Genomic DNA, 20,981 nt, shown 5'->3' with positions numbered 1-20,981 from the left:
TATACTATTATATCCACGTATTCTTCAGTTGTACTACATATTCTATCCACATACTGTCCATAATGTCTATACATCACACACACAGTATATACATATATATTTATACTCCGGACTCTGACATTGCTCGTCCTAATAATTCAACATTTCTTAAATGCATTCTTTTATTTTTAGATGTGTGTATTGTTGTGAATTGTTAGATACTACCTCACTGCTGGAGCTAGGAACACAAGCATTTCGCTTGTGTATGGGACCAATCAAATTTGACTTAGCTATAACTGTCGCGTCTAATAGCAGAGCCGACTTCTACAATAATATCATACAGAGCTCATTTCCCACCACACCTAGACCCCTGACCACGTCAAGCTCGGAGACCGCCCTTGGTCAAGTGGCAACGATCTGCATCTATGAGGCGCCTGTCATTTCTAGCTAAACCGGCCTTTTGTGGACAGTTTAGACAGGATGTAGGCTGGTGGTAACTCCAGTGTTATCATTATAAAAAGGGCCTTAGGAGAGAGTCGGGGGCAGGAGGACAGACAGGCCTACTAATACTTATCATATGACCTAAAATGATGGGAGGTGTGCAGGTAGCAGTCAGTGTGTGTGTGTGTGTGTGTGTGTGTGTGTGTGTGTGTGTGTGTGTGTGTGACCCAGCCAGCTCAGCCTACCTGCTCCTCTCCCAGGCAGACTACACTTCAGCGCTCCTCTCAGAGTCTGTTCAGCTAAGAACAGAAATAGCCCTACATGATCACACAGGACCTTGTCGTGACAACTGCACTCCACACAGGTGAAGCCAGGGACAACATTACACAGCACTCACAGGTCACATGATATTTATACCCAAACAATAAAAAGCCATGTGATCATCTTCCATTGGGCAGTCCACTGGTCCAGTATTATCTGGTTTTCCATGTCAGCTGTGTCCAATCCCTCAGCATGTGACATCACATCAGCCTCACCCCAGGGGCTCATGGGCCACGGACACTCATTCTCGGCCAATGAGAGCGGGAGGAATGAGTGATGTCAGGCCAACCAGAACAATGGATGTCAGGAGTCACCGTGTGTTTCCTCACCTCTGAGAAAACTTCATAAAACCCCCTGCTCAATATGGTGTATGTGTGTGAAAACGGGTGAGTGTTGTGTGTGCGTGAGGGGAATATTAAGAAAGAGTCGCACAAAGATATCTATATGACCTCATTCCTAACCTGTGACTAGGGGTTAATCTATTGGTTTATTTACAGACCCAGAATGCACCTGGGAGAGCTCAGTTCACACACACCCTCCCTCCTATTACAAGAAACACAGCCCTGAGTCATGATGAGTCTCATTCCCACTCACTGACCATGCAAAATAGACATACACAGGCAGCAATGTCCTTGAAGTTAAAGGAGTGAACTTGACAAAAGGCAGAAAGGCGAGAGAGCTGTGGTGAGGCTCTCTGCATGCTGACTGTATATAGTCACGGACTTTACCTCTAAACAGAGTCTACTCTTTGCTCCGAGGGGCCCAGACTGACTAGTCTCTCTCTGACAGAGGCCTGACCCGAGCCTCATAGCAGAGGTGATAAATCAGCTTCACTCCATTATAGCTCCTTTCATCTCTCGACTCGCTTCACATTCCCAAAATCTCCCTGCCTCCTGAAGCGCAGCGTTAGTCTGCTGATTTATGGCCCCCACACTCCTCCTCTGTCCCGGGGCAGAAATATGGCTGCTTTCATCCTCACCCGGCCTTCTGGAAAACCATGTGGAGGAGAGATATTAAAGAGTGGGATGGGGGATATTAGAAGGATACTAAAACTATAGCTGATCAGGCCAGGGAGGCTCTCTGGACCTGGCTGGTGATTGAATGTAACAATAGAGACTTGTCTTGGGTCCAGGACTGCAGAGCAGACTGATGGGTTTGAGAGACCGTGCTGAAGTTATGACGACGGCCAGTCTACTGCACGTACAGTGTGATTAACATCAATCAACTGACATCAATGCAGACAACAATATGCTAGAGCTTGAAAGAAAAGCTCCATTTGTAGACACCACAGTAAACCATATCTCTGACGAAATCATTTCAAGTCTTTTGAAATGAGAATTGCAACAAGCAAAAGGAGTTACATGACTAATTTAGTAATAATAGATTGCTTTTCACCACATCACTTATCTTTCCCATTTAAATATACACAATGCAGTTCCCCATCAGCCCAACAGGTGGCACTGCCATGTCAATGTACACTGGCAGGTCATTTGAACAGTAACAAAGCAGGACTGTAATCAACGAAGGCTTGTTAGCCACTCCATGATGAGGTCTGGATGTTAACAATCCCATGGGGAATTCAGTCCACCCTGACTCAATATGCCTGTACAGTTCAGCTCCCCATAAGACGAGAGCAGAGGAGTAAAGGCACTTTCATCAGCACAGGAACATGTCTGTCTACCTCTGGACCAGATGCAGGTTCACTAGTATTGCTTTTATCTCAAGTTACAAACAATGTAGACAGAGACCAGTTTTAAATACAGTGTACAAAACATTAGGAACACCTTCCTAATATTGAGTTGCACCACCTTTTCCCCTCAGAACAGCCTCAATTTGCCGGGCATGGACTCTACAAGGTGTTGAAAGCGTTCCACAGGAATGTTGGCCCATGTTGACTACAATGCGTTCCACAGTTGTGTCAAGTTGGCTGGTAGTGGATCTCTACTCCGAATAGGTTGTTCCATCTCATCAACTGGATTGAGACCTGGTGACTGGGCAGTAAGTAACTCCAGTAAGCCGAATTCCCTGTCATGTTCATGGAACCATTCCTGGACAATCCTAGCCTTGTGACATGGGACACTATCCTGCTGAAAAAAAAAATAGTTTGCAGATGGATACACTGCTGCCACGAAGGGATGAACCCGATTGGCGATGTTCAATATCCTGTGGCGTTCAAACGTCGCTGCACTTCTATCAAGGGGCCCAATGTGTGCCATGAATAAACACCCCACACCATCACACCAATGCAATGTAATGTTGACCAGCCTGCATGCCTCCCATCAGCATGAAACATACAACTCGCCTTCCGTGGCCTCCAACTGCTTTTAAATGCTAGTAAAACTAAGTGCATGCTCTTCAACTGATTGCTGCCTGCACCCGCCCGCCTGACTAGCATCACTACTCTGGACGGTTCTGACTTAGAATATGTGGACAACTACAAATACATAGGTGTCTGGTTAGACTGTGAACTCTCCTTCCAGACTCACATAAAACATCTCCAATCCATACTTAAATCTAGCATCGGCTTCCTATTTCGCAACACAGCCTCCTTCACTCATGCTGCCAAACATGACCCTCGTAAAACTGACTATCCTACCGATCCTTGACTTCGGCGATGTCATTTACAAAATAGCCTCCAACACTACTCAACTAATTGGATGCAGTCCATCACAGTGCCATCCGTTTTGTCACCAAAGCCCCATATACTACCCACCACAGCGACCTGTATGCTCTCGTTGGCTGGCCACCGCTACATACTCGTCACCAAACCCACTGGCTCCAGGTCATCTATGAGTATTTGCTAGGTAAAGCCCCGCCTTATCTCAGCTCACTGGTCACAATAGCAACACCCACCAGTAGCATGCGCTCCAGCAGGTATATTTCACTGGTCATCCAAAGTCAACACTTCCTTTGGCCGACTTCCCTTCCAGTTCTCTGCTGCCAATGACTGGAACAAATTGCCCAAATTTCTATTCTTTTCTTCTTCTTCTTTTTTTTTTTTTTAAATAATCGCTGAAGCTGGAGTCGTACATCTTCCTCTAACTTTAAGCATCAGCTGTCAGAGCCGATCACTGTACACAACCAATCTGTAAATACCGCACCCAACTACCTCATCCCCATATTGTTATTTATCTTCTTGCTCTTTTGCACCCTAGTATCTCTACTTGCACATCATCATCTGCACATCTATCACTCCAGTATTAATGCTAAATTGTAATTATTTCACCTCTATGGCCTATTTATTGCCTACCTCCCTACATTTGCACACACTGTACATATAATTTTTCTATTGTGATATTGACTGTACGTTTGTTTATGTGTAACTGTTGTTTTTGTCACACTGCTTTGCTCCATCTTGGCAAGGTCGCAGTTGTAAATGAGAACTTATTCTCAACTGGCCTACCTGGTTGAATAAAGGTGAAATAAATTAAATTAAATAAAACATTTAAACATCAGGAACCGGGATTCATCGAACAAGGCAATGTTTTTCCAATTCCCCAGTGTCTAGTGTTTTCGTTCCTTAGCCCACTGCAACCGAAGTTGCTTGATTATTGCTGGAAGAAGTGGCACTAAGGTCGTCGACTACCATACACCACGTGTCAAGGTACGACGAGTTGTGCATTCTTTTATGGGTCTTTGGGCAGCAATGTTGTACTGGACTGTCAGTTTAACTGTAGCCCGTCTGTGGCTCAGCACGATGTGTCAGCCTCCTTTGTCCTCTTTCATCAATGACGTGTTTTCTACCACTGGCCTGCCGTTGGCTGGATGTCCTTTGGGTGGTGGACCATTCTTGATACACACAGGAAACTGTTGAGCATGAAAACCCCAGCAGTGTTGCAGTTCTTCACACACTCAAACCGGTGCTCCTGGCACCTACTACCATACCCCGTTCAAAGGCACTCACCCTCTGAATGGCACACATACACAATCCATGTCTCAATTGTCAAGGCTTAAAAATCCTTTAACCAGTCTTCTCCCTTTCATCTCCACCGATTGCAGTGGATCAATAAGGGATCATAGCTTTCACTTCGACTCAACCTGGTCAGTCTGTCATGGAAAGAGCAGGTGTTCCTAATGTTTTGTACACTCAGTGTATATGACAATAATAGAATCCGTTCGATGCCAGATGTGGCCTTTTTTAAATCCTACATGATCTGAATGATTGCAGTCCTAGTCAGACGATAAACCCACCGCCCTATAAAGCCCAGTGTAGCTTTACTATCTAAAGTAATGCTATGTTAACACGACTTGCATTGACCCGATTCATCTGACATGAGAAACCTTGAGCAAATAGACAGGCAATACAGACCTATATGGATTAACCCCATTTCATATACATCCTCAATCCACTTTTCCCCAGCAGTGGGGAGAGAGGCAGGGGACGAGGAGAAGGGTTGTGTGATAGTGAGCGTGTGTGTGCGCGCGCACACTGGGCCTCTGGACTACAGCATGGGACTGACATGTCTGAGGGGCCCGACAGCTTCCTGCCTGTGTCAGCATTCATCTAATCGATTAGTAGTCTAATCTGACTGGCTCCAGTCAGAACTGCACTGGGCCAGTGGGGAGAGGGATGGAGGAAGGCGCCATAGTAGGCTAACTGATTGGCAAACAGCCTGCCTAACTGATGGGCAAACGAAACCACACTCTGCCTGCCTAGGCTATCACTAACCACCGCCAAGCGAAGCACTGACCCTGGTCACATGACCAGACCACTGAGGGCCACAGGGGAGGAAGTGGAGAGAGAAAAACAGACAGGAGGGAGCGGTTGCCATGGTAACATGGTTAAACAAACACCCCTGCTAAACCTCTATTTGGCATAGTAACTGCAGTCAGGTTGACCTTTGTCAAGACCAAGATTCAGGCCCTGGAGACAGACATACACAGTCATCCATTCTCAGCAGCACCTTTCTTCTTCCTCCATCCTCTTCCTCAGCCTGAAGCATGCCAGGAGAAATCAAAGTCTCTCTAGCAGTCAGGTCAGTGTCTAGGATTAACTGCACAGACTGTGTGGGTGTCAGCATGAGCCAAACCTCGAACATACACACAGAACAGCCTGACCTTGTCAGCAGAGTAATGGAGGGGTTCGAGAAATCCACGTTACCGCAGACCTAGAATCAGCTGAGGCAACCTGATCCATCTACTGCTGTAATCATCACATAGACACATCATCCACCATCACCACAGCCACATCCATCCAGCAAGCCCCACCCAGCTCCCTGCACACATATCATGACCACTGGTAACACTAAATGGAGGCTGTCACTCTTCCTCTAGCCTCCTTTCTCTCTCCTCCACTCCTCTCCCTTTCTCGTGAGAGACGTGATGATTTCTGCCAAGTGGCTGGCACTCAGCAGGCAGGGGATTGGCTAGCTGGAAGGAGAGAAGGCAGAGGATTGGCTGGCTGGGAGGAGAGCAGGCAGGGGATTGGCTGGGAAAATCAAGCATTACATCAAACTCTCTGCTTTGCATGACAGGGAAATAAAGCATTTCACCAAGCTCCCCAAGGCTCTGACTGGACAGACTGGAGGATCTACACAGTCACAGCTACTGTAGGGCCAGGGACCAACATGGAGAAATATACTACTGTACATACAACACAGACAGTGCTGCTTCTAATGCTAATAGTCCTGCTGTGACTTGGTTGAGAATGAGAGCGATATGCCGCAGCAGATTTCACTCTGGCAATGAGAGGCTAGATTGGGTCTTAACTGAGTCCAGCACATGAAAGAGCCGAGGCTCAGTCAGTCAGTGAGCTGGCTGAGGTTTAAAGGAGAGGAGAAGGAAGATACCCCTTGTGTCATCTCTGCAGCGAGGCAAGATTAGGCATTTCCCAGGTGTTCTCCATCAGATAGTGACGGAGAAGAGAGGGTAGAGAAGTCCCTGTGAAATGGAATTTAGGGCAGAGTTTACATAGCAGAGGACCAGAGAAATGCCCTGTATAAACACAGCTCTTAAAGCCAGTACACCGGCTGGAGAGAGACAGGGGAGAGCTAAGGGGGGGGGAGCAGTGACCCAGTCAGAGACATACCTATAGGACGTGTCATTATGTGTATAGATCTAAGCAACCTTTACACTCCCGAGTGCGTTTTTGTAACGCTGCAATATGCCAGGCCTCTCCACAACAAGGAAGAATTATCTAGCTATGAGCCATGCAGCTCCTCCTCCTGTCTCTCTACAGAGATACGGGCCATCTGTCATAATAGTTGCCAGTCATAACAGGGGAAACACAGATGAGGCCATGGGAGGGACATGCAAAACACATGATCTCATGAGGTGAGAGAACGAACAACGATGTAGTCATCATGAATGAATTCCTTATTTTTTTTAAAACAGGCCTGGGGCCTAGGGGAGAAAGTCATAAAAGCTCGGTAATGTTGTACAACAATTTTCAATTCCAGCACTAGAGCACTTTCAATTCCCTTCAATGTAGTAAAAAGGCCAGAAAGCAGAGAAAAATCTATATTTGTCTCTAATGTTAAATCACTGGCCTTGCCCTTGGTGTTAAAACGTGTGCTTTTTAAAAACCTAAAAGGGGAAAAACGAGGCTAATACACGACATGACCAAAAGTATGTGGACACCTGCTCGTCGAACATCTCATTCCAAAATCATGGGCATTAATATGGAGTTGGTCCCCCTTTGCTGCTATAACAGCCTCCTCTCTTCTGGGAAGGCTTTCCACTAGATGTTGGAACATTGCTGCGGGGACTTGCTTCCATTCAGCCACAAGAGTATTAGTGAGGTTGGGCCCTGATGTTGGGGGATTAGGCCTGGCTCGCAGTCGGTGTTGGATGGGGGTGAGGTCAGGGCTCTGTGCAGACCAGTGAAGTTCTTACACACCAATCTGGATAAACCATTTCCTGTATGGACCTCACTTTGTGCACGGGGGCATTGTCATGCTGTAACAGGAAAGTGCCTTCCCCAAACTGTTGCCACAAAGCTAGAAGCACAGAATCGTCTAGAATGCCATTGTATGCTGTAGCGTTAAGATTTCCCTCAATGGAACTAAGGGGCCTAGCCTGCGCCATGAAAAACAGCCCTGACCATTAGTCCTCCTCCACCAAACTTTACAGTTGGCAGGATGCATTGGGGCAGGTAGCGTTCTCATGGTATCCGGCAAACCCAGATTCGTCTGTCGGACTGCAAGATGGTGAAGAGTGATTCATCACTCCAGAGAAAGTGTTTCCACTGCTCCAGAGTCAAATGGCGGCAAGCTTTACACCACTCCAGCCGACGCTTAACATTGCGCATGGTGATCTTAGGCCTGTGTGCGGCTGCTCGGACATGGAAACCCATTTCACGAAGCTCCTGACGAACAGTTCTTGTGCTGACATTGCTTCCAGAGGCAGTTTGGAACTCTGTAGTGATTGTTGCAACAGAGGACAGACAATTTTTACCCGGTACGCTCTTCAGCACTCCCGTTCTGTGAGCTTGTGTGGCCTTCCACTTCACGGCTGAGCCGTTGTTGCTTCTCGACGTTTCCACATCACAATAAGGGCACTTACAGTTGACCGGGGCAGCTCTAGCACGGCAGAAATGTAAAGAACTGACTTGTTGTAAAAGGTTGCATTCTATGACGGTGCCACGTTGAAAGTCACTGAGCTCTTCAGTAAGGCCATTCTACTGCCAATGCTTGTCTATGGCTGTGTTCTCGATGTTATACACCTGTCAGCAACAGGTGTGGCTGAAATAGCCAAATCCACACATTTTAAGGGGTGTCCACATACTTTTGTATGTCTAGTGTACCTGACTATAACCCCGTAGTGGATCAAATATAGACAGCGTTGTCTTGTCCAGAGGTGCAGAGAGAAGGAAGCACAGCTGCAGCAGGAGCAAAGCACCTGGTCCTCAAATAAACAGTCAACCCTCTTTTAGCTGTGGAGACGGAAGTGTGTGTGATGGAGGGAGCAGCCTGGACGCGCACGCACTCACACACGAGAGTGAGCTTGTGTTTATTACAGCCATACAGTAAACATGATAACAGGACAGGCTGAGGCTGCAGAAGGACAGTGTGGTGGAGCGGACAAACACACACATCTCAGAAACAGACAGGCCTCTCCAGTCAGTCAGAGAACCTCTCCCTGTATGAACCTCTTAGCGAGCATGCCGTCAATCCCCCCCACACATTCTGCACTGTTACTGAGCCATTGGGACTCTGGTTGAACCCGATTCACCAGGAGTGGATGCTTTTCTCTGCTCCAACTCCCACCACTGACATAAAATAGCAGTCAGAGTTGTTCAAACAGCTCCAGTTGTGCTCGTTGAATACTGACAACACACTGTTGGAGTGAACTTACAATCTAACGTCACCCATTTCAATGCCTAAAACAAACGGTCTTGCTCAGAAGCCATCACAGCATGTTCCATGTAACTCGCATCATGTCATTTAATAAGAGGCCAGATAATCACTAAGTTCCGTTCAATTGAGATCCATATAACTACTAGCTAGTTTAATCTGTTATGAAAGCACTAGACTACATTTTCCCTCATGTGTCCTCTGGGACCGAGGGGCGCAGCACATTATGCTTGGGGCAGTAGTAGCACTTCACTCGGAGCAGAATTCACAGTGTGACACTCGGACACAGTCCCGTGCCCACGAGGGGGAGAAGGTCTAGGAGATAGTGATCGAGGATGACGAGGCCTCTGGGGGACTGTGGACATGGGGCTACTGGGTCAGGCATGGATGGACAGTCAGTCCCCTTGCCCAGAAGATGAGCTATAGGCCCAGTGATTTAACACCCTACACAGCTGCTGCTGTATGCTGACACAGCAGCTGTTAAGACCCCACCGGATCCCACTTCAACACCAACTGTCATTTGGACAGAATTGAACTACAGTATTGTTCATCCAGCATATTAACAGTGAGGAACTAACATATTAGCAGTGAGGAACAATCTAGTCATTACAATTGCGGCAGGGCAGCGTCCTTTATTAGCCTCGCCAAACCACAAGAAACCTAGCAGCATTCAAAGCCGCACTGATTGGTCAGTGTTCGGTTGTTCCCTGCGTAGAGACGGAATCCTCAACAAAACAAAACATTGCCATCCATAACTTGCATTTTCCCGAATTAGGATATGAAGTTGCATTAAGCTATGTAGCTTTTTAGTGAGTGATTGCAGCCAGCCTGACTGACCAGATGGATAGCATTGACTTCCTAGATAGTTGCATTGTTTTCGGAGGTAAGTAAGCTGTAAACAGAGATGGGAAAAGTACTAAATTGTCATACTTGAGTAAAAGTAAAAAGATACTTTAATATAAAATTACTCAAGTAAAAGTAACCCAGTAAAATACTACTCGAGTAAGTCTAAAAGTATCCGATTTTAAATGTACTTAGCGTGGTGGAAAAAGTACTCAATTGTCATACTTGAGTAAAAGTACAAAGTAAAAACTATACATCAAATTCCTTATAATTTAGCAGCCCAGGCGGCACAATTTCCTTTTTTATTGCTTTTTTTGACAGCCAGGGGCACACTCCAACACTCAGACATCATTTACAGATAGCCAGGGGCACACTCCAACACTCAGACATCATTTACAGATAGCCAGGGGCACACTCCAACACTCAGACATCATTTACAAACGAAGCATGTGGGTTTAGTGAGTCCACCAGATCAGAGGCAGTAGGGATGACCAGGGACATTCTCTTGATAACTGGATGGATTTCACCTTTTTCCAGTACTGCTAAGCATTCAAATTGTAACTAGTACTTTTGGGTGTCAGGGAAAATGTATGGAGTAAAAAGTACATAATTTTCTTTAGGAATGTAGTGAAGTAAAAGTAGTCCAAAATATAGTCAAGTAAAGTACCGACACCACAAAAAACTACTTAAGTAGTACTTTAAAGTATTTTTAATTAGGTACTTTACACCAATGGGACAACTGAGGGTGTAAATATACATCAAACAGCCCTGACACTCTGGATGATGGACTGGTGTGGTGACAGACAGAAATTCAGAATAGACAGCCTCACTGACAGACCAGAAGAGCACGGCAGCCGAGCCCAGCATCTGTAGCTCTGGCCTGTCGACAGCTGTTAGCACAGGGTTGGAGACCTCTACAAAGTCAGTCTGCCTCACACACATGGCTTGGTAGCACATCTCTGGGCTCGGCCTAGTCTCCAAACACTGCACTTTGACACTGAGGGCACTAGCAGGTGAGAAAAGGGGTCAAGTAATCTTTTTCAGGCTTAGCCATTTTGTGCAATGTTCTGTCCTTGGCGGTGAGTGGAAGATTTATACCCCCTGTGATGTGTCTGGGTTTCCCCTTTTGTCTGTGGTAGTAGTAAACAGGCCAGAGCAGAGGTAGCTGATGAGGAGTCACACGGGAGGGGGATGTGTCTGCCTGGCATCAGAGTCCACCTGGTACAGGCCCGAGGAGAGGACTAGCCTAGCAGCAGAGCCACACTGGGACGGGACTGAAGAGAGGACTAGCCTAGCAGCAGAGCCACACTGGGACGGGACTGAGGAGAGGTGTGAAGGCTAATCCTCATGTCTGAGCTGAAGTTCGCAGGAGAGGGAGGGAGCTCTCTCTCTGTAGTTCAATGCCCCAGGCTGGCCCTAGGCTGGCCCCAGCTCAAACACACTACGTAATAAGCAGGGTTGTTATCTCCAGCCGTGTGTATGGCCTAACTCATTTGACTTAATCTCAGAGCCTCTTAACTATCAAATCATCCCTTCAATGGCAGCCCATCCATTGAAACCCCTCGGCCTGATATGACACTAGCGGGTGTCCTATGATCCATCCAAATGTGGCTCGGAGTGTGTGTTTCTCTGTAGTCTGTCTCCATTTTCTCTGGGCAGATGAGGCGTGTGCAGCTGTAAAATGTGTTACCACGGCTACCACATCTGGGGTCCCCAGCTGTCAAAACCACAGTCCTCACATGCAGCTTGGCCCCTGTCACTAAATCAGAGGGAGCAGCTAATCAAATACAACCACAAACAAGGGGACCAATCCAGAAGCACCGCTTAAATGAAGGGTCAAGCTCTTGAGGAGAAACTAGCTAGTATTAGGACTGTGAAGTTGGGAATCAAGGCAGCTTTGAGCTGACTGTTGTCCTACTAGTGTGACCTGTAGCGGGCACGGCACTGGCTAGTGGAAATCACAATCTAATTAGCAGGCCTGTTCTGTTTGTGCACCCGCACAGATTAGAGGTCCTGGAGTCAGGCTGGCCTGTGTCTTTTCGGTGTTCGTAGTTACTGCTGGCTCACCACCCGAGCGAGCGAGCATCCACCTCACTCCCTATGTTTTTCATTTTCACCGTCTCGCTCTCCCTTCATCTCACTCTCGTCTCTTTCTCCATCTCTCTCAGGGAAGGTGCCAGACGAGGAGTTGTGTTCAGTAGGTACATTCTCCTCTCCACTGTGCTGCTCAGGGCTTGTTAGGACACAGCCTTCCCCTCACGCACCCTCATCTCTGCACACTGCCCCCCAAAATAGCAAAAGTTGCCTTTTACAGTCAGGAGTCAGAGAGCGAGCGAGAGGGCTGGAGGGGGACAGGCCCCCAGGGCAGCATCTTCAATCGGTGGCTTTATGGACTTTGAGGAATCCAATAATGGCCCTGTGCCCTCATGTTGGTTACAAGAGCAGCGCTTGCACAGCACTAACGCTACAGGAGCACAGAACAAACACAACAGGAGCCGTTGGCCCTGACCCCAGGCCTCATTAACAACGCCTGGACAACTAACACACACACAGGAAGGTGGAATCGAGACGGTAGAGGTGAGGAGGCGGCGACATAGAAAGACACTGGCAGAAAAGGGGAGAGTAGGAGAGGCACAGCAGCCCCTCCATATGACAAGGCTGTAGTGGACTGTGGTTGTCATCACCCTGCCATTAAAGTCTGTGTTGAGGGGCTAAGGAGAGACAGGCACCAGAGAGAGAGAGGCCCAGTGTTCTCAACAGGCTAGGCTTGGTAACCACAAACACACACACACACACAGCTAACACACACACACACACACACAGCTAACACACACACACACAGCTAACACACACACAGCTAACACACACACAAACAGCTAACACACACACAAACAGCTAACACACACACAAACAGCTAACACACACACAAACAGCTAACACACACACAAACAGCTAACACACACACAAACAGCTAACACACACACAAACAGCTAACACACACACAAACAGCTAACACACACACAAACAGCTAACACAGTGCTGGGGCCCAGAGACCAGTGTGGCATTGGCGACGCTGGGTGTGGACATGCTCTGGAGCAGACAGGATGGAAAGACTCAGCAGGCCGGATGGCTGGACTTCCTCTGCATCACACACCCTTTATTTTCCTTAAAACCCAACACTCCAGTCTACATACTTTTGAATGAAAAAAATCCACATATTGAGTCAAGGAATTCAGGAGTCAAGGATTCTAGATCGCCTTATGTTCGCACTTCCTCCAAGAGCATGACACTAGTCTAAATGGTTTTTAATAGGCTCTGCCTAGTTCATGGAGCCATCAGACAGGAGTTCCCCTAGGGAGCAGAAGTGATGAGAGCTACCAGACTCCATGGAACAACACATCACATATCTTAACAGGCTCGCTACCTGGGCAACTGGGAAAACAACGTGCTTTGTTACAGTCGAAACCACAAAGACATGCTCAGTCATCCCAAAGCATGACACAGCTACCAGAGACACAAAACAAGTCAGTGGCTCACAATTCCATAGGATTATACACCCAACCACACGGTACAGCCCACCTGTATCTCACACACAGCCCTGGCTACTTCCCACAGGCCCGTTATTATCAGCGGTGTTTATCAGACTCGGGGTTCGTACAAAACAGCGGCAAGTCAAATTCAAGAACTTTCAAGTACATTCTCAAGAGCTAATATTTATTATCAAGGGCCATCAGTTTGTAATAGTTCCTATTATGCAATTGTTTCTAGTCGCCACCAGGTGGCAGTATATCGCCACAACCTCAAAATTAACTAACTTAGTATTCATCATTACCTTACAAGTTCTACTCAATAATACATGTTTCACGATATACATGAGCGGTAAGTCAGTACTGATGATGTTGACCTTATATGAACTGTAACTCAGTAAAATCTTTGAAATTGTTTCATGGTGCATTTATATTTTTGTTCATTGTACATAATATTAAATTGTCTTTATATTTAAATTGTCGTTATAATTTTAAAAATATTTGGTCCCACAGGCTGTTCCAACACAATGACATGAAAGTGAAATCCGACAGTGTGAAAGGCCCTTAGTTGACTCTTCAAATGGGTATAGAATACATGTTATTTTTATTTTTTATTTTCTTTACATTTTATCCCCTTTTCTCCCCAATTTTCGTGGTATCCAATCGCTAGTAATTACTATCTTGTCTCATCGCTACAACTCCCGTACGGGCTCGGGAGAGACGAAGGTCGAAAGCCATGCGTCCTCCGAAGCACAACCCAACCAAGCCGCACTGCTTCTTAACACAGCGCGCCTCCAACCCGGAAGCCAGCCGCACCAATGTGTCGGAGGAAACACCGTGCACCCGCCCCCCTCGGTTTAGCGCGCACTGCGCCCGGCCCGCCACAGGAGTCGCTGGAGCGCGATGAGACAAGGATATCCCTACCGGCCAAACCCTCCCTAACCCGGACGACGCTATGCCAATTGTGCGTCGCCCCACGGACCTCCCGGTCGCGGCCGGCTGCGACAGAGCCTGGGCACGAACCCAGAGACTCTGGTGGCGCAGCTAGCACTGCGATGCAGTGCTCTAGACCACTGCGCCACCCGGGAGGCCCTACAATACATGTTATTAATGTGTTTAATAGGATTAATGACTCTTTCAGGGGACCCTATGTAAAATTTTGGGGGGGTCCCACATGGGTCCCGGACCCCAAGTTTGGAACCACTGTACTACTAAACTCTCTCCCCGCTTGCTTCAATGCTTCCTCTGTGTATCTCCTTTGCCTCCATTGCAGCCTGACTCACCACTGTCTCACTAAAGAAAGGGTATTTTGTTATGAGAACTTAGAGTAGCCCATCTTTTGATAATAGCTAGCTTAATTTCAGTCAACTGCTCAAGCTGAGGTCAGGATCCGTTCAACGTTAGCTTCTAACATCCTTCTAGCCAGCCAGTTATAGCTAGCTACCTGGCTAACAGCCAGAGCCATTGAGCTAGCTAGCTATCTGACTGAAATATCAGCGACTATTTACCAGTGATCGAGGGGGGGGGGGGGGGGGGGGGGTCTGTTGTCACGGCAGGAGTCGAGGGATGTTAAAATAATTCCCACTGTCAGCGGCGTCTCTCTGCTACTTGCTACTGTAGGTCTGGGCTGAGGCAGTTTGTGTCACCTCTCGGCCTATGTCGTGGGCGGAGTTACCCGTTGGACACAGTGGTCAGTGAATGCACTGCTAACAAGCCAAATCCGTGGGAGCAGGTGAACATAATGAGCATACACGAATCATTCACAATTGCACTCGTTTACAGAGGTAGGCGCAATTAGAACTCGGATCAAGAAGCCTTCTGAGCGTTGATCAACACTGGGAACGCAATAATAATAAACAAAATCATAAAAAAGGTGAGTAAATGCTATTTCACAAATAAAAATGTGCGTTTACGTGCGTGTATCCTCCACTACATCCCTGGTTGTGTCTGGCAAAACCCATTCATAAACATCAATATCCTGCCAGGCAGGATTGACTCTACATTAGCCGGGCATTTTAGCTATCTGTGTAACGTTTGGCGGAGCCTAATCAGTCAGTTCTGTACCTGCCTGGCTGAGTGGCAGCGTGAGTGGAATGAGCGAGCTCGCCTGGTAACCAGAGCACGAAACACATGAGGAAATAAAACTCCGTCTGCCTGGAAATTAATTCGCAAAACCAATACTTTTTTCATTTTAACACATTATCATTTTCTGTTCTCCCCTCACTTTAATTCATGTCATTTTAATGTACCAACTTGAGAAAACGTCTGATTTTCAAGATATTCCAGTACTTGAATTTCAGAGTGCCAAATTTCAAGTACTTTAAGCACCTTGAGCGAACCCTGCAGACTGACTGGGGATCAGTTTGTGGCTGTGAATAGAGACGTCCCTGCTGGTCTACTGAGCTGACTGGATCTGACCTGGGGAGGGGGAGAGAACAAAGCCCCTTTTCACTGAATACTTGCCGCCGCCGCCCCCCTCCCCCCTGACTCATGAGGTTGAGCAGTTTCGAGCAGTTCTCTCTGAGGACATGGGTGGTGAATGGGAGAACAAGCAGGACCTACTGAATACACAGTCTGCACAGCGGTGCATTATTAGCAGCAAGCTTCACACTATAGCGGTAGGAAGGGAGGATTTACAGCACTGCAGACTGATTTACTGCTGGAATGTGGGTCACTAAGGGCTGTCAGAGCAGTCAGATCTGTCTGATCGCTGCAGCAACTGTCTCCTAGGAGACAAGCGCAGCTATGGCCAAACAAGAAGTCCAAACCAACACGGACAGGACATGACAAAGACAGCAGAGTGTGGTGTTGAATTCGCCCTGTAGACCTTTTCATCAAATCAAACCAGTCCTGCAGGGAAAACAGGACTGAAACGTGTGTGAGTGATGAGTGATTGTGTAGCAGCTCATTCCTCATACGTGACAGTATTCAGTAGCATGGAGGTTAATGGAGATGACAGCTCACCACCTCCGTTTCCTGGTTGGAGGGGCTGTTCTCTCCACCCTGTTCTCCTGGACACACACACACCTGGGCCTTGGTAAGCACTGCAGACTGGAAATCACTCCCTCTGAGATCTCATTTCCTCCTCAGCTCTCTTCCATTTCCTGTCCATTCCATGACTTATGATGCGTTTCTTGTAATGTTCTTCAAAGTGTCTGTTTAAACCGGAGATCAGTATCCATTTGGAAAAGCAACAAAGAAACAGGCTGACAGGGAGTGAGAGCACGTTGTCCCCCCTCTCCCCGTGCTACATTCTCCAGTCTCCATACTGTTGCTATAATACACTAAAGCAGAAGCCAAAGTCTCCCTTTCATTCAAGGCCAGGGTTAACACAGAGAGAGAGACTACAGCGTCATATGCCTGTGATAAAATATGCTAATAGCAGCGTTCCCCACACAAAGAGAAGTGCTTCTTCAGATAAAGCCTGTCTCCCAGTTCCCGCTCCTGAACTGTTCACTAGTGTTGTCACGATACCAGTATCGCGATACTAAGGAATGAAGGAAAGGAAACCCAATCACGAAGCGGACTGAATTTCTTGAGGATAATAGCCTGATGTTGTCACCCAGAGTCACATGTGTTTATTTTCCAAGCTATAGCACACAATATCTTCCAAAAGTAGGTTTTTAAAAAGACCATAGAGTTCAGTCTGCTTCGTGGCTTATATTTTTGCCAAGGAAAATCTGCTATCGTGACAACAATACTGTTCACTAGGGGAGAAAGTGCGAGAAAGCTTTATTCATAAAGCTCTTGAATTTGATGGTCTGCAGGTTTGAGAACGTAAAACAATCTTGTTTTACAACTGCAGCTCCCTCTCGCTCATACTTGACGCTGAAAAGCAGAACAGTGAAATCCATGACTAAACTGATTACAGTCCTCTACAGTAAGCAGAGATAACACAGAGAAGTAGTTAACACTGACCACTGTCACTTCCTGTAGTACTCCCACTTCCCCGCATTCAACACCACCTAAACAATGGTAGACCTGCCCAAAGCCCTACATACAATGCACAGCTGGAGAAGCAGCAAAGCCACAACACAATGACCGAATAAAATCACATTCTGACACGTTTTATGAGAGATCAGACCACACAGCGTAGCTAGCAGCTACCTCCCGTGTCACCGTCATGGACACAACGTTACAACCCTGTCTCAGTCCAATCCTACCGAGCTGACATCTTGATAGATGGGTGCCCTCTCACTACCCATCCCATGATGCCCTTTTCTAGAGGGGGGGCAACTTGACCCGTCTCCTCCCCCCTAATCATCAAACAACCTCACCAACCCCCTGACACAGATCAGACCGCTGGGCCTGCTGCTCCTCCCGAGCCTCATCCGCCAGACTGTCAGTTGTCCTGCTGTTATTAGATTGGTCTTTCCTCTCCTCCACCCTCCATCCATCATAAGCAGAACAGCGGAGGAGAGGAAGGGAGGGAAAAGTGAGGCCATCTCTCCCGGGGTCTCTCCATCATTCAGGGTTGCGTGCGCACGTGTGTATTGCTGGCGTCAGCGTTCTTACAGGAGGACACCTTTAGGGCCTGCTAAGCCCCTCTCTGCCCCAGGGGCCTGTTGTCCTTCAGCAGCATCACTCGAGGGGAATTTACAATGGATCAGGTCCCTGGAAGCACACTGCCCTAAAAGCAGGAGCTCAGAACATAGACACACAACTTGCCTCAGCACATGCATATGACACACAACTTGCCTCAGCACATGCATAGTCTACCGCTTACGCTACCACAAACACATTTTCCACATAACATGATAGAAAACCAACGCCATCAATTTCAATAGGCCCTGTATGGACTGGAGTAATGGACGCTAAGCTTTATTAGTAGGATGCTCCAGCGTCTCACAGGGCTTCATCTGGCCTCAGTGTGTTGTGTAGTAGTACAGGTGTGGTACAGAGGAAGGGATGGAGACGTCGAGGTCTGTAGAAGGTCCAGGAGCGAAGGTTTCTTGACCTAAATGATTACCGGACGGGAAACTACTACTTCCTCTGCAGCTCGTTAAAAATGGGAGTAGGGGGAAAGAGAAACTACCCACATCACCCTCTCACTCCCTCATAGCGTCCCCCCTTCCTAACCCCAAGAGCTCCCTGAGAGCCAACCTTCCGAGGTTGAGAATACCTTGACCTAACTCACCACCTCAGAGGAGTCTGGCTACAGAGCAACGCCGCACAATACACCCAGCCCACAGCCCCACACAGAACCTCACACAGCCAAAGCTAATACAAACACAGGCCCACCAAGACCCAGACCACAGAGAGACCTCACCTGAGGGAAACCAGCCCCTTAAAATAACACCATCTCATTTCCAACACAAATACCTCGTTGTGCAACGTGAGCTACTGTAGGTTAGCCAGGAACACCGCCAGGTTCCGTTTCCACCCCTGTCAGCCAAACAAAACTCCTGAAGTACACCACAGCCTTCATCAGACCTTCATCTGTCAAAAACGAACACTGCATAAACAACAGATTGGAACAGGAGCCCGGCATGGTGGGTTGTAATGGGGAGTGTGTGGTGGGTGTTTCGGTGTGTGTATGTAGACGTGTTCGTGTGTACTGCAGGAAGGAACATGGAGGCACATTGTGATTGTGATTTAGCTGCTTGCTGGCCAGGCCTGGGACTCTTAAGTGGCCCAGAGTTGTCAGTCAGCCAGGCCTGTGGTATTTTCCCACCTAGTGAGAAGTAGGGGTAACACTTCCACGGGGAATGCGGCTGTGCTGTTTCATTATGAAGCTGTCAGTCAACCTCACTGGGTAGAACTGTTAAACCTGCTTCACAGATGTAATATCACATCATAGCTAGCACTTACAGACATTCATTTAACACATCCATATGTAATGGTCCTAATGCAATGATTAAAATGACAATCTGAGAGGGACCACGTCTTGCTTTAGCACGCTGACTCACAACTGCTATTGGCAAGTGTTGATGTGGGTTAGGCTTTGCAGTCACAAGCCAATGTAGACAACAACAAAAAACGGCTCTAGAACTAAACGAAGAGGCAGCACTCATTCTGTGGCAATTAGCGAATAGAGTTCAGAGTGGGAATAAACTCTGTACAGTAACCTGAGCCGTAGCTAGTGACCACAGCCCCTCTACTCTTGCAGCTGCAGTGTGCATTTCCTCCTGACCCTATAGACACCAGGAATCATGCACACACAGGGGAGCAGACATACGAAAACACACATGGCACTCAGCTCATCCATAGTCCTACAGCACTGACATCATCATCTCCAGCCTATAGCTCCCTGGTGACAGAGAGAGAGCCAATGGCTAGGGAAACAAGGCCAGGCTTGAGAGAGAGAGAGAGAGAGAGAGAGAAAGAGCCCTGTCCTTTGAGGTAAGTGTCATTCTGGTTTGGCTGGTTCTGGGTGGTGTGTGAGTTGTCTTCCTGCTAGTGACTAAGCAGCAGTTTGCACCGGGAGGAAAGTATGTGGAGTCAAACTAGGAAACAGATGAGACTGAGAGGAAGACAGAAAGTTAGATAAACACAGCTGTCTCAGCACTGTTTTGTAGGTAATATTTCTCTACAAAAGGGGTTCTTCTTCCCGTGGACAAGTTTCTGATAGGGTTGCAAAGGGTCCGAAACTTTCCGGTAAATTTCCTGAATTTTTCCATGGGAAGTTAAGCATGGGGATTTGGGAAATTTTACTTAAAATTCATCAAAAAATTTAGCTTATAAGAGTGAACCTTTTTTTGTGGGATACACAATGCAATTCTAGGTCTTTTTGGTTAAACTTTGCCCAATTCAATGGAATTGCAACCCTCTGCATGCACAGTGCATTCTGCCATCACATGTACAGCTGATTCACAAGATCTTGCACACTAATGAGATGCTATTGAGCCCACACTACTACTGTCTGAGCCAAGGACTACATGCTTTCTGGTAAGTTTTGATTACAATACTGGGAGGGGTGAATATATTTTATATGACATGATTTTTGTTAACTAGTAAATAGTAGCCTACAGCAAAGTGTGTTTAAATCATTTCTAACTTATTAACCATTTCTGCTAGTTAGTTTTTGCTACCATGTGGGTTTTAGCTTGCTTGAGCCTGCTAAATGAGTGTTAATTCACCTGTTTCCATACATGTTTAATTTTAAAACAGTTATCTTACAAAGGAGTTGTTTAATCTAACTGCTTAACTATTTATCTGTACATGGAATTGTATTTGTTTTTTTTACTATTTTTTCTAATCTTTACAGGAAAATGCCATGGGCACTATCTGATGTGTGGAGACATTTCACTGCAGCTAATGTAGAAGGAAAAGCTGTCTACATTTGCAAATAATGTGCCAAATCATATGTGAAGGATGCAACAAAGATGCAGAATCATCTGGCCAAGTTCCCTCAGCGCTCACAACAAGCAACCTCTAACAAAAGTCCCTCTATCTCTCTTCGAGGTGAAAATTATGAATCAGACACCTTATTGATAGCAACAGCTCATGGTCCTCCTGGAATCAGAAGTTTTTTTTGACTCAATTGAGGAACGTAGTCAGAGAAATGCTGATGAATGTCTTGCTCGAGTAGTGTATGCAACTGGTTCACCTCTGTTGCTCACAGGCAATGTGTATT

General features: G+C 46.9%; 1 protein-coding gene across 21 annotated transcripts in view; it reads right to left on the bottom strand.

Annotated features, from left to right (window-relative positions):
* Nucleotides 1–20,981, bottom strand: part of LOC139582975 (afadin-like) — a 123,930-nt gene that overhangs the window by 64,690 nt on the left and 38,259 nt on the right. The window lies entirely within an intron of this gene.

This window comes from Salvelinus alpinus, chromosome 8, assembly GCF_045679555.1.
Source record: "Salvelinus alpinus chromosome 8, SLU_Salpinus.1, whole genome shotgun sequence".
NCBI lineage: Eukaryota > Metazoa > Chordata > Actinopteri > Salmoniformes > Salmonidae > Salvelinus > Salvelinus alpinus.
This window is presented reverse-complemented; position numbering and strand designations above follow the sequence as displayed.